This window comes from Diabrotica virgifera, chromosome 1 (genome assembly GCF_917563875.1).
Source record: "Diabrotica virgifera virgifera chromosome 1, PGI_DIABVI_V3a".
In the NCBI taxonomy this organism is placed as follows: Eukaryota; Metazoa; Arthropoda; class Insecta; order Coleoptera; family Chrysomelidae; genus Diabrotica; species Diabrotica virgifera.
Window position 1 is genome coordinate 21,653,262 of NC_065443.1, and position 12,724 is coordinate 21,665,985.

The window sequence follows — 12,724 nt, forward strand, 5'->3', positions numbered from 1 at the left end:
TAGAGTATACACTTTATAAGATCTCATTTTTTTTTTGTTTTTGTGCATATTTTCCACAGATGTATTTAGTGTTGCCCAAAATCGGTCTTGGTCTTGCAGTCTTGGTCTTGTTCTTGCGTTTTCGCAAGACCAAGACCAAGACCAAGACCGCCTAATTTTAACAAGACCAAGACCAAGACTTAGCGTGCAAGACTTAAGCAAGAACAAGACTAAGCCTGCGAGATTCTTGCGTCTTGCGGTTAGAACTGAAGGTCGTTTTAGGGAGTATATAGGAGAATAAAATATTTTTCACATCTTTAACAGCAGACGATTTCTTTGCTCTGAACTTAATTGTCCAGGTTTTTGGTACGAGTGTACCAATCAAACTGTGTTTTTAAATACATATTTTCTTAACATTCTGTTTTTTAATTCATTCGTTTATGCTGGATAATAAAAAACTTAGGTACTTTTTTAACTAGCCATGTTTTTCATCAATGCAGGGTGTTTTAAATAAGTATGGTAACCTTACAGGCTAATTCAGCACCAAAAATAATGGCAGTTTCATAAGTTTGATTTATAAACGTAGGTATGTCCTATTAGAGGTAAAATTCAATAGCTACACTTTGTACTTATGAGTTTTTCCATAAACACAATTATTGGATATTGAGAAGTTAATGAATTTATCTCCATAAAGTATCATGACGTTGGGATTCAAAATGAAACAGGTAATGAATACAATGTTAATGAATACAATAAATAATTATTAAGTATATAAATAAGTTTATACAAAACAGTTGCCTCTATAGAAAATCACATGTGATAGAAACAGAAGTAATGTTACTTTTAATATATCCACATACATTTTATACATACAAAGGTACCTATACAAAATTTTGCTGACTTACAACTACTAACGATCTATCAAAAATAACCGTCTATTCTTTAAAAAATGAACAATAAGTTTCGTTGTTTGAAAATAAATGCCATTATTTTCGGCGACAGCCACAAAAGTCGCCTGCTTAACCATAAAATAGATAATGTTATTCATTATGTAAGCATAGGCTATCTGTTACAAAGAAATTTAAACCCATATTTTTTTAATCAATCGCCGAACATTTAATGCACACGAATAATATACAGTTTCAACAATACAATATAACACACAAGTCGCCTGCTTGATCGCAAAATAGATTATGTAAAATATTTGCTACAAAGAAATAATATACTTAAGCTCATTTCTTTAATCAATCGCCGAATAGATAATGAACACAAAAATAATAAACAGTTATGTTTAATAATGTATTGTTTGAAAGATCACTAAATAATATGTATTACTGATTCGGCACTCCAGATTGTAAGGAAAAATTCACTAAGGGCAATAATAAGTTTTAATGATTTTTACCTTGAAACCGAAATTCACAATCATGCACTTAGTGAAGTATACCATAAAATTATCTCAGCAATTAGAATAGAGACCCAGTTGATTTTTACAGAGCTAGACAGTACCGTATTGAGTTCAAATTGATGAAAATGTCAAAATCTCAAAAAAGTGCACTTTGTGAGTTTCACCTCTAATAGGAGGGTATGTCTGCAAATGCTTCGTTTCCGAAATAGGGGTATTAAAATTTTTCTTACAAACTGAGAATTTATTTATTGCTCTAAAACCAGTTGAGATATGCAAATGAAATTTGGTGAGTTTTATGAGGAAGTTATTGCGCATTTTTGACATACAATTAAGAATTTAATATTCACCATTGGCATGCATACGTAACATGACTCGTTTGTTTAGAATTACCCCTTAAAGTTTGCCATACTTATTTAAAAACACCCTGTATTAATGAAAAACATGGCTAGTTGATAAAATACCTAAATTTTTTGTTATACAACATAAGCGAATGAATCAAAAACAGAATGTTAAGAAAACATTAGACTATAGTTGGGTTTTAATTTAAGTATTTTATATGCTAGAATATTCCACAAAATGATGCGAACTTTGAGAAAAAACACAGTTTGATTGGTATACCCGGTATCCGGTATACAATGACACTTTACCTGTCTAGCAACAACATTTTTCCAGCGATATTGTTAAAGAATACGGCTATATACGTATATATATATTGTTAAAGAATACGGCCTTATATATATATATATATATATATATATATATATATATATATATATATATATATATATATATATAAGGCTAACAAGTGAGATATTGAAGAGTAAGTTTCACTTTGCTTGTGAAGCAGCTCACGTGCCATAAAATCTGAAACCCATACTGGTCTGTCCAACCCAACGTAGTGGATAAAAATTAGAACTGGCATTAACATACTGTGCAGATCTGTCACCGAATTGAATGCTTTTCAACTCACAGATAGTGAATAGCAAATACACTAAAAAATGCATTTTTCTAATAAACTTTAGTTAGTTAGAATATGGGCACGGATCACTTACACCGTGAGTTCAAACCCCACCCGGTGTCAGATATTTATTAATTTGGTTGGTTTTTCCTATGGCTATGATATTCAAACTTAAAATGTACCTACTCTGTTACGTTGTTCTAAGATATGCAATATGCTAATGGGCAACTGCGAGACTTGCAAGACTCTTGCTGCAAGACCAAGACCAAGACCAAGACCGGGAGCGCAATACCAAGACCAAGACCAAGACCAGGTGTACTGGCGCAAGACCAAGACCAAGACTATCTAAGTCTCGTCTTGGTCTTGCATTTGGGTAACACTAGATGTATTGAGAAACCAAAATTTCATTAAACTCTCCTCCAAAATAGCGTTTGAAAATTGTTCTAATTTGTTTATAACTGTTTTTAATAAAGTGGCTGGGATTAAAAATTTTGGAATGCCGTTTCAATATTTCTGTTCCTGACAATTTTTCACACATTAAAAAGTTTTCCTAAGACCTTTTTTGGCGAGATAGTTTTTCCAGCTTTAAAAATTCATAATTTGTTGATTTATCAATATTAACATTTAAATCTGCCTGAGTGTGTACATCTATCAATCCTACTACTTTACAATGTTATTTATACATAATACGTGTGTAGTAAACATTGTAGAATATTTTGAAAAATAATGGTTTTCGTAGCGACCTTAAGAGGATCGGTACGTATTTTCGGCTGCAATGCTATTCAAATGGGGATTCATTTTTGTCGAATCCTGTGAAAACTAATAAGTATTTTTGAAAAATGTAAAAGCAGAATGAAAGATCACGTTATTAGCGAGGGCCGAAAGTCCCTGAGAACTTCTATAATGTTTATTTTAATAAGTTACAGGGGTGAAAAACTAAGAGAAAATTTAGTATGATTTTTAATTTCAAATATATCATTCAAAATAAACTTTTTATTTATTCTAAGGGACTTTCGGCCCTCGGTAATAATTTAGTCTTTCATTCTGCGTTTAAATTTTTCAAAAATATTTATTGGTTTTTTCAGGATTCGAAAAAAATAAACACAATGCCGTGGTAATATTTTCCAAATCTATCTTTGTCTTACAACGCACTCAGCCGAATATAATATTGTCAGCATAATATATTTTCAGTCAGACACTGACAATCAGTGACAATTTTAAATACAGTCGGAAAAATGAAAGAATACCCATGAACGAACATATAAAACACCCTGTATTTTCCTATCACCGTGTCACAAAGAAAATTGTCCAGTGCAAGTACATGTAACAATCATTATTACATGTACTTGTGCTGGCCAATTTTTTGTGTGACATAGTGGCAGGAAAATATAGCGTGTTTTATATGTTCGTTCATGGGTATTCTTTCGTTTTTCCGACTGTATTTGACATTACATCGGGAATATGTTGAGTTATTGATTAAATATTATTGATATATAATCTATTTGATAAATAATTGCTTTAAGACGTGAACTTAATAAAAAGTTATTTATTGTGTATTATTTGTGGAAGATCCAAGCATAGAATACTTCAGGATAATATATTCTGTGATCCAAGTATTTTGTTGTTAAAGATGTTCAAAATTGTAAGCGTTCCATAACAATATATTATTAAAAAATCACTTTAACACTTTTTCTCTTTTTTCGATTGAGTATTAGTCTTTGTTGTACAAATAAATTATTACAATCACTGAATACATAGTTAGTGAAAAAATTATCACATTTATTAACTGAATTAATAATTTGCAATTATAAAAATAAGAGTTATCCAAGAACATTCAAAACCCATCTCTTTAAATTAATGATGACATTTTCAAGTCGAATGACATTCTAGTAATGTTTACATATCCATACCAGTGTGAATTTTACTACACGTAATTTGCCGTGTAAAGACAGAAAAAGTAGGGATACACGTAAAATATTTGCGAATTATGTACCCATAGCCTTAAATGAACTTTATCTGAACTCACGTTCTCCTGTTGTTTAGTTTTTGTATAGTTTTGCTGCTACACAAAATAGGGATATTTTCCTTCTTGTTCACTGGCAACTATTGCATTTGTGTATTCTGTAAACAATTTTTTTTCATATCAGATTTAGGATGTACCAGAATCTTTTCTTTGCTTTTTCTCCTATACAGTGGAACCTCCTATACAGTTAACTCGGATTAATTGGAACCGCGGCCGATCCGGGTTATCGAAAATCCGGGTTAGCCGGAGAAAATGGTAAAAATTAATAAAATATAGTATACTTACAGATAAACTCCGTTATAATTGAAATAACATGAAATATATAATATGCACAGTACACATCTAAATTACCTATAGTTGTATAGAGTATAGAGTATTGTTCATTTCTCTTATTCAGCTTGAGTGTTGATTCTTGAATAATTGGTCCAGACACTGCTAAACCATGTTCGCGTTCCGCACAAAACAACACATACAAAGCGTCGTCGAGAGTCTCATTTTTAGCTTTATTAGCTTTGCAACGATTGTCCAAACTGTCCTTTGTTATCATTTTGAAACAAAATTCTTCGATTTTAGTTCTATTTTTCTTTACCTTTTTTAGTTCTATTACCGACACCATCATCATTCTCTTTGCCTTATCCCTATGCGGGGTCGGCTTCCCTAATTGCATTTCTCCACACAATTCTGTCTTGGGTCATATCAATGTTAATCCCCTTTACCAACATGTCCTGCCTTATCGCCTCCCCCCAGGTCTTCTTTGGTCTTCCTCTTCTACTCCTTCCAGGAATCTGCACTTCAGCTATTCTTCGTATTGGGTGATTAACGTCTCGACGTTGAACATGACCGAACCATCTTAACCTATGCTCTCTCATTTTGGCATCAATTGGTGCCACACCTAGACTTCCCCTAATATACTCATTTCTAATTTTATCCTTCTTTGTCACTCCACTCATCCATCTAAGCATTCTCATTTCCGCCACATGCATTCGTTGTTCCTCTTTCTTTTTCACTGCCCAACATTCAGTTCCGTACATCATAGCCGGTCTTATGGCTGTTTTATAGAATTTTCCCTTCAGCTTCATTGGAATTTTTCTGTCACACAACACACCACTCGCTTCTTTCCACTTCATCCATCCAGCCCTAATTCTACTGCATGCATCTCCATCTATTTCTCCATTACTCTGTAATACCGATCCTAGGTACTTAAAACTATTGCTTTTCACAATCATTTCACCATCCAAAGATACCATTTTATTTGTAGTAGCTCCATCTTTAAATGGACACCATATGATGGTGCAATTGTTTTACCAAAATTACCGACACCATATGATGCTGCAATTGTTTTTAAAGATTCGCCTTTGTCAGTTATACCTAATGCTTCTAGTTTCTTTTCCATTGTCACTACAACATTTTTACGTTTTGTTGCCATTACGTAGACAAAAAACACGCAAACACAAAATCTGAATAGATTTACGAACCATTACGGAACGGAAGCGAACAATACGACTGTACTACACACAATACGGTCTCAATCGCAATGATGTTATGTTATTTAATAACAGTGAAGACTAAGACCATTGTTTAAAAAAGAATTTTTTAATAGTTTTTAGTTTTTTTTTAAACAATGCCAAGACAGTTTGAAATAAATAAAGGATACTACAGGTGCCTGTTGTTTCCGATAACACGACAACGAACGTCGTGTGCCATGAGTCATTTTTACTATCGTATATTATGTAGTTCAGGTTACACAAATACCCATTATCTCTCAAATATTATATTACATACATTTTTATTGTTGAAATGTTTGTCTGATAAAAATCGGTCCGGGTTAGCCGGACTTCCGGGTTATCGGAGGCCGACTTATCGGGGTTCCACTGTACTTATATTTTAACATTTCTAGACTAACTTGATCGCATTTATAGGAGCTTTCCCAGTTTTTATCTTTCATATTGCTTCCTCTAGTTCTATAGTACAAAGGTACACTGGAGTCAGACCTGGGGTATTTCTAGTGTATCCATATTTTCTTCATTTAGCAGCTTGAACACAATAATAATAACACAATAATAATACACATTTTGCTAATGATATAGACATTTTGGATATTTAATATGAGATTAGCAAAGCTAACAGGAAATTGCGAACATCCATAGACCAAGTGTAATATTGCTTATATGGTATTTACACAAAAATTATTGGTGTAATGAAAAATACATTTTTAATTAGGTAACTAATGTTTTGACGTTTCGACCTCCACTCCGGAAATGGTTCTCAAAAAAAAAGAAGAAAATTATTCTGAAAAAATTCTGGGAAGATTTTATAACCTGATTTTTTAGGTTATTTATATTTATGTATTTATTTTCAAACAATGAAATTTTAATCTCGATCATAATAGCAATCTGGGTTGAAAAAAATTATTTGAAAATTATGTTATTTCCATAGGAGTATCTTTTGACTGTTTTTGTGTGTTGTTATTTTGTGTTTATAAGCTTGTGTAATTTGTATCGTAGATGTGATTCTTGAGAAAATTTAATTTTTAATTTTGTTCATGGTTGAGTTGTGTGTTGCATATGTCTGTGTGGGAGCGTTTCAATGGCTTGTTCTTCAACGTTATTTACTCCGCTATTGTTATTGTGTTCTTGTTTTAACTTTTTCTTCTAGTATTGGCAACCAAAGCCCACTCCATTCTGCTGATGGGTTTGCTACACGTTTTTCTTTGTTAAGTAAGATGAGGGCTGCTTCTTAGACTTTTCTCTTTTTAATGTTTGTTTCTCTTATGATTATTGATGCATCTTTTCATTGTACTCTGTGCTCCTTGACCCAGGCATGATTGCATATGCATATCGGGGATTTCTCGAAGTGTCTGTTTGTGATGCATATTTCATGCTCGTTTACCCTGACACTTGTGGTCTTGAAGTTTTGTCACGTAGAAATTGTTGCATACCCAGGGTGGATCTTTATCATATATAATATGCATTTAATAACTCCTTTCTTGATCTATATGTTGTGGTTGGAATGGAAATGTAATTATCCTGTGTCTTCTTTTGTGATCAGCACATCCAGAAAAGGAAGTGTATTATTGTTTTCCTGTTTCATGGTGATCAACCATAGACCATATTCACATCTGGAGTTGTATCTAGGCATTACACTATCTAGCTACGGAAAGATCGAAACAGAAGTGAAAGATCAAGTGAATAGAGCAAACAGAGCCGCAGGTTGCCTGAATGACACAATATGGAGAAATAAAAATATCGGAAAAGAAATGAAAGGCAGAATTTACAAAACAATAATCAGATCAATAGTGATATATGCGGCAGAAACACGACCTGATACAGAGAGGATGAAAATATTGCAGATTGAAGAAACAGCGGAGATGAAAACCGTACGAAAATCGATGGTAAGACACTATAAAACAGAGCTTGAAGTAATGATATAAGACGGAGATGCAAGGTGGAGAACATTAATAACTGAATAAGAAACAAAAGAGTAGAATGGAATTACCACATAAGCCGAATGGCAACAAATAGAGTAGTACCTAAGGACAGCGAGAGATGGCCCCTCAATAGAAAGACGATCAGTGGGAAGACCACGAAAACATTGGAACGACAACTTACTGGAGGCACATTGAAAAAACAGACATAGTAATGTCTATACAAAAAGAAGAAGAAGAAGAAAAAGAAGAAGAAGAAGAAGAAGAAGAAGAAGAAGAAGAAGAAGGAATTGTATCGGCCAGTTCATTTTTAATTCTAAGAAAGAATAGTTTATTTTTTTATAATTAATTTTACGCAATTCTGGGAGATCTAAATAATTTTTACACAGTAAGATTTGTTTAAAGATAAATACAAGAGCCGTGAATATATTTAGCCAATAATATCAGCAGATATAAGAGCACACAAAAGACTAATAAAATATACATATTGATATTTGTGTTTGCTTATTTTTTGCAAGAGCCACCTCAAATATTTTGTTTCAAATAGAACACTGTGACAATGTACACAAAGATTAACTCTTTATTTACCAATAATATAAAAATCTATTACCGCTGTCGCCCGTATTTTTTAATAGAGATAGCGGAACGCTTAATAAGGATGATAAAGTCAGTGTTATAAAAAAGATGTTTAACTTTTGAAGTAGTGCGGAGTATCGGCGTAAGTATAACGTTTTGATCGTGTTTGTTCTAGTTGGTTTTTCGGTTAATTTCTGAGTTTTTTGTGTTACTGTGACTTTCTCAGACTTTGTTGCATAGTGACCACAAATTAGGTTAGGTAAATATGTTTTGTTTGTACAACTAAACACAAACACTTAAGAACATTTTGTACCGTTGCATTTTATACTACAAACCTCAATTTCCTAAGATTTTGTCTTTAACTAATAACTTCTTCTAATCAGTGGCGTAGCTGAAGGCCCGCAGGGCCCGCAAGGCGGGAGGCCCCGACGTTAGTAGGGGCCCCCCAAAGCCTTCAAACTTAATACTTCTATCTTTAAATTGGGCACCAAACCGTATTTTGCTAATAAGCATCAAAATAGGGAATTTGGAAGGAAATAATGAAGCAGGTAATTGACGTAACTCTTACTGTTTTCGGGTGCAATTTAGCGTTTCGTACTTTCGTGGACATGTTGGTAGTTTAGATGAAAGTGAATCCCAAAAAGGTAATTTTTTGTCGGTGGTTCTTTTACTAGCTAAATATGATCCTGTTTTAGCTAAATTAATCGATAAAAACAATACTTAACTAAAAAAAAACACATTACTTGGGCCCCCAAATACAAAACGAAGTCATAAATTTGCTGGCTCAAGAAACTCCGAAAGTTTTACTTACTTAACGTTTCTCCGTGCAGCAAGATGTACAGAACAGAACAGAACATTAGCTTATCATGATTTCTCCTTTTTGTTATTCTTGAGTTGATTAGTAAAATTATATTATGAAATTTGCACATATTAATATTAGGTCATTACTCCCAAGCTTCAATGAGCTTTCAAATTTAATTCGTAGTCAAGATTATGATGTAGTACTAATAACAGAAACTTGGCTTTCTTCTAACATCGATAGTAACACTGTAAAAATTGATGGTTATAATTTTTTTAGAGCGGATAGGCAAACTAGAGGGGGTGGTGTAGGTGCTTACATAAAAAATACATTACCAACGCAAGTTATAAATTTCAGCTTTCAAATAAATCCAATTTTGGAGTACTTGTTTCTTCAAATTTCACTTAATATGAAACAAATTGTGGTTGGTGCGTTCTATAGACCGCCTAACTCAAATCCTAACTCTTTTATATCTGATTTTGATAATATTTTTTCATATATTTGTCCTATCTTTGATCCAATCGTTATTCTGGGAGATTTAAACATAAATTTTTTCAATTTAAACTCTCCTATTTTAAACTGTTTTGAGTCTTATGGTCTACTGCAAATTCTTAATGAACCCACCCGCATAACAAGGACAACGAGCACACTTATTGATCCTGTTTTTGTAAATTGTCCGGACGTTGTTGTTAACCAAGGTACTCTTCCTACAGATAATATTTCTGATCACAATCTTGTGTATCTAACGCTTAATCTTAAATCACATAAACCACCACCTAAATTTACAGAATATCGCTGCTTCAAAAATCTTAATTATCAACAATTTTATAATGATTTAACCGAACTTAACTGGAATAACATTTTTAGAATATCAAATATTGACAAAAAGATCGAATACTTTAACACACTATTAATTGAACTTTTTGATGTTCATGCCCCTTATAAGAGATGTCGAGTAACAAAAAATAAAGCACCTTGGTTAACGGATGATATTAGACTTTTGCAGAAACAAAGATCAAAGGCGCTGCAAAAATTTAAAAAAAGTAAGGATCAGGAAGACAGAGATAATTATAAACTACTAAGAAATAGGGTTGTAAACTTAACTAGAACTGCCAAAAAGAACTACTTAGAAAATATATGTTATGAAAAAAATTCAAATAAAACTTGGAATGCAATAAAAAATTTAAATGTTCGAACTAATAAAAACTACGATCTTCCCCCTAAATTATCTGACCCCGAAGCTATTAATAAGTATTTTGAACAATATTTGTCCAATGTTTCTAATAAGGGTAAAAATAAAGTACAATTCTACAATAGTAACAAATTTAATAATAATTCAAATTTCGCTTTTTCGTTCACCTCACTGAATAGCATCAACTTGGCATTGCATTCCATTAAAACAAACTCTTGCGGAGTAGATAACATATCAGCTAAAATGCTTCAACTTTGTAGCCCCTTCATAGATATTTATATTCTCCATATAGTAAATTCTTGTATAGAAAAAACATATTTTCCCTATTTATGGAAAATGGCTATTGGTAAACCATTAGCCAAAAACAACAATCCTCAGACTTTCTCTGATTTAAGAATTATAAGTATACTTCCAGCTCTTTCCAAGGTATTGGAAAGGATTCTATATGATCAAATATATCTTTACTTTACAAACAATAAAATACTGTCTGATAAACAATGTGGATTCCGGAAAAACTATAGCACAGCTACTGCTTTGGTAACGGTTATGGATGAGATCCTAAGAGCATCTGACAAAGGTCAAATAAGTCTGCTCGTTCTTTTATATTTCTCCAAAGCGTTCGATACCGTAGATCATGAGTTGTTATGTTCAAAATTGCGATACTATGGGTTTGAGGCAGAGTCTGTAAACCTAATACAATCTTTTTTATTAAATAAAACACAAAAAATATCTGTAGATAACCAACAATCTACCCCAATAAATATTCTTTCAGGTGTACCCCAAGGGTCAATTCTTTCTCCATTATTGTTTTTAATTTACACCACTGATATTATTAACTCTTTACAATACTGCAGCATAGTTGCTTACGCTGACTACACTCAATTGTACCTTAGTTTCGATAAAGAAGATTTATTTAATGCTTTGGATAAAATTAATTCTGATCTTGAAATAATAAAAGAACTCTCTGACGAACACAACTTAAAACTTAATTCCACCAAATCAAAACTATTATGTATCGCAAATGAAGTCCAACGTCAACTTGTAAAAAACAATTCAAACATAAAAATCGATCATGTTAGTTTACCATTCACAGCCTCAGCTAGAAACCTTGGAATTATATTTGACGAAAATCTAAGATTTCAGGACCATGTCAAAAATATTAACAAAAAAGCTTTTTCATCATTGAAACTCATTTTTATGAATCGTCACATTTTAAGTAAAGACTTAAAAAAGCTTCTTTGTGAGAGCCTTGTCCTGTCTCATTACTCTTATGGTGATTTTATTTTTATGCCATGTCTACTGGAGGCGGAGAAGAATAGGATACAGAAAATGCAAAACTCCTGTTGTAGATTGATTTACGGGATTAGAAAATATGACCACATTTCACATAAAATAAAAGAATGCGGTTGGCTTAATATGAAAAATAGAAGCACATATCATCTAGGTAACTTTATTCACAAGTTACTTCTGATACCAAACACCTCCACTATCCTTAAACAAAAGCTCGTCCGAAGAAAGGAAATTCATATGCGAGACGTGAGATTGAAAGACACTTTCACAATGCCACAACATAGATCAGCTTGGTTCCAAAGGAGTTTTACCTACAACGCAGTAAAGCTGTATAATTCAATTCCTCATAATATTAAACTATATTCAATTAATCAATTCAAGTATAAATTTCGTTTATATCTTTTTGATAAGCAATAACATTGCTTAACAATTATGTTGTGCATTGAGCTGCATGGACATATTTTTGGTTGGGCTGTTTTGAAAGAATTTTTTTTTCTTAATGATGAGTTTGAAAAGAATATTTTTTTTGAGTACTTGGTTAATATTTAGTTTTTCCCCACCTTTTTTTTTTGAAGTTACGTTTCTTTTTAATTAGTTAGTGTAGGTTTATTTTTAGATTAATTAGAAGCGTCGGGGATTAACATTTGGTTAAGTAAGAGTAGCTTTAGCTAGACTTCGCCAGATGTTATCCCAATAGGGTTTAACTTTTTTTGCTTTTGTTCTATATTCTTCAATGTGCTGTAACTATATGCTTATTTGTTTTACATACCAAATGAATAAAAAGTCTTTATTATATTATTATTAAACTGAAAACGAATTGATTAATTTAAAAAAAAATTGTTTTTATTCAATAATTCTTGATACCACTCAAGATATTTCGAAACACGATCAGCTTAATTTTATTTTCCGGTACGCAACTTGCGATGAAAATAATTTATCTTTTAAAGCAGAAGTTGTTGAAAGGTTTTTGGGATTTATTCGCATGTTAGGCCAAAGTGCAGAAGTTCTTGTAAATGAAATTTTAAAATTTACACAATCAAAGCACCTTTCCGTACACAACCTGAATCTAGTGTTGAAT

General features: G+C 32.3%; 1 protein-coding gene across 1 annotated transcript in view; it reads left to right on the plus strand.

Moving 5' to 3' along the window:
• The window catches only part of LOC114324477 (LIM/homeobox protein Lhx3), a 279,019-nt gene that overhangs the window by 889 nt on the left and 265,406 nt on the right, over positions 1-12,724 (plus strand). The window lies entirely within an intron of this gene.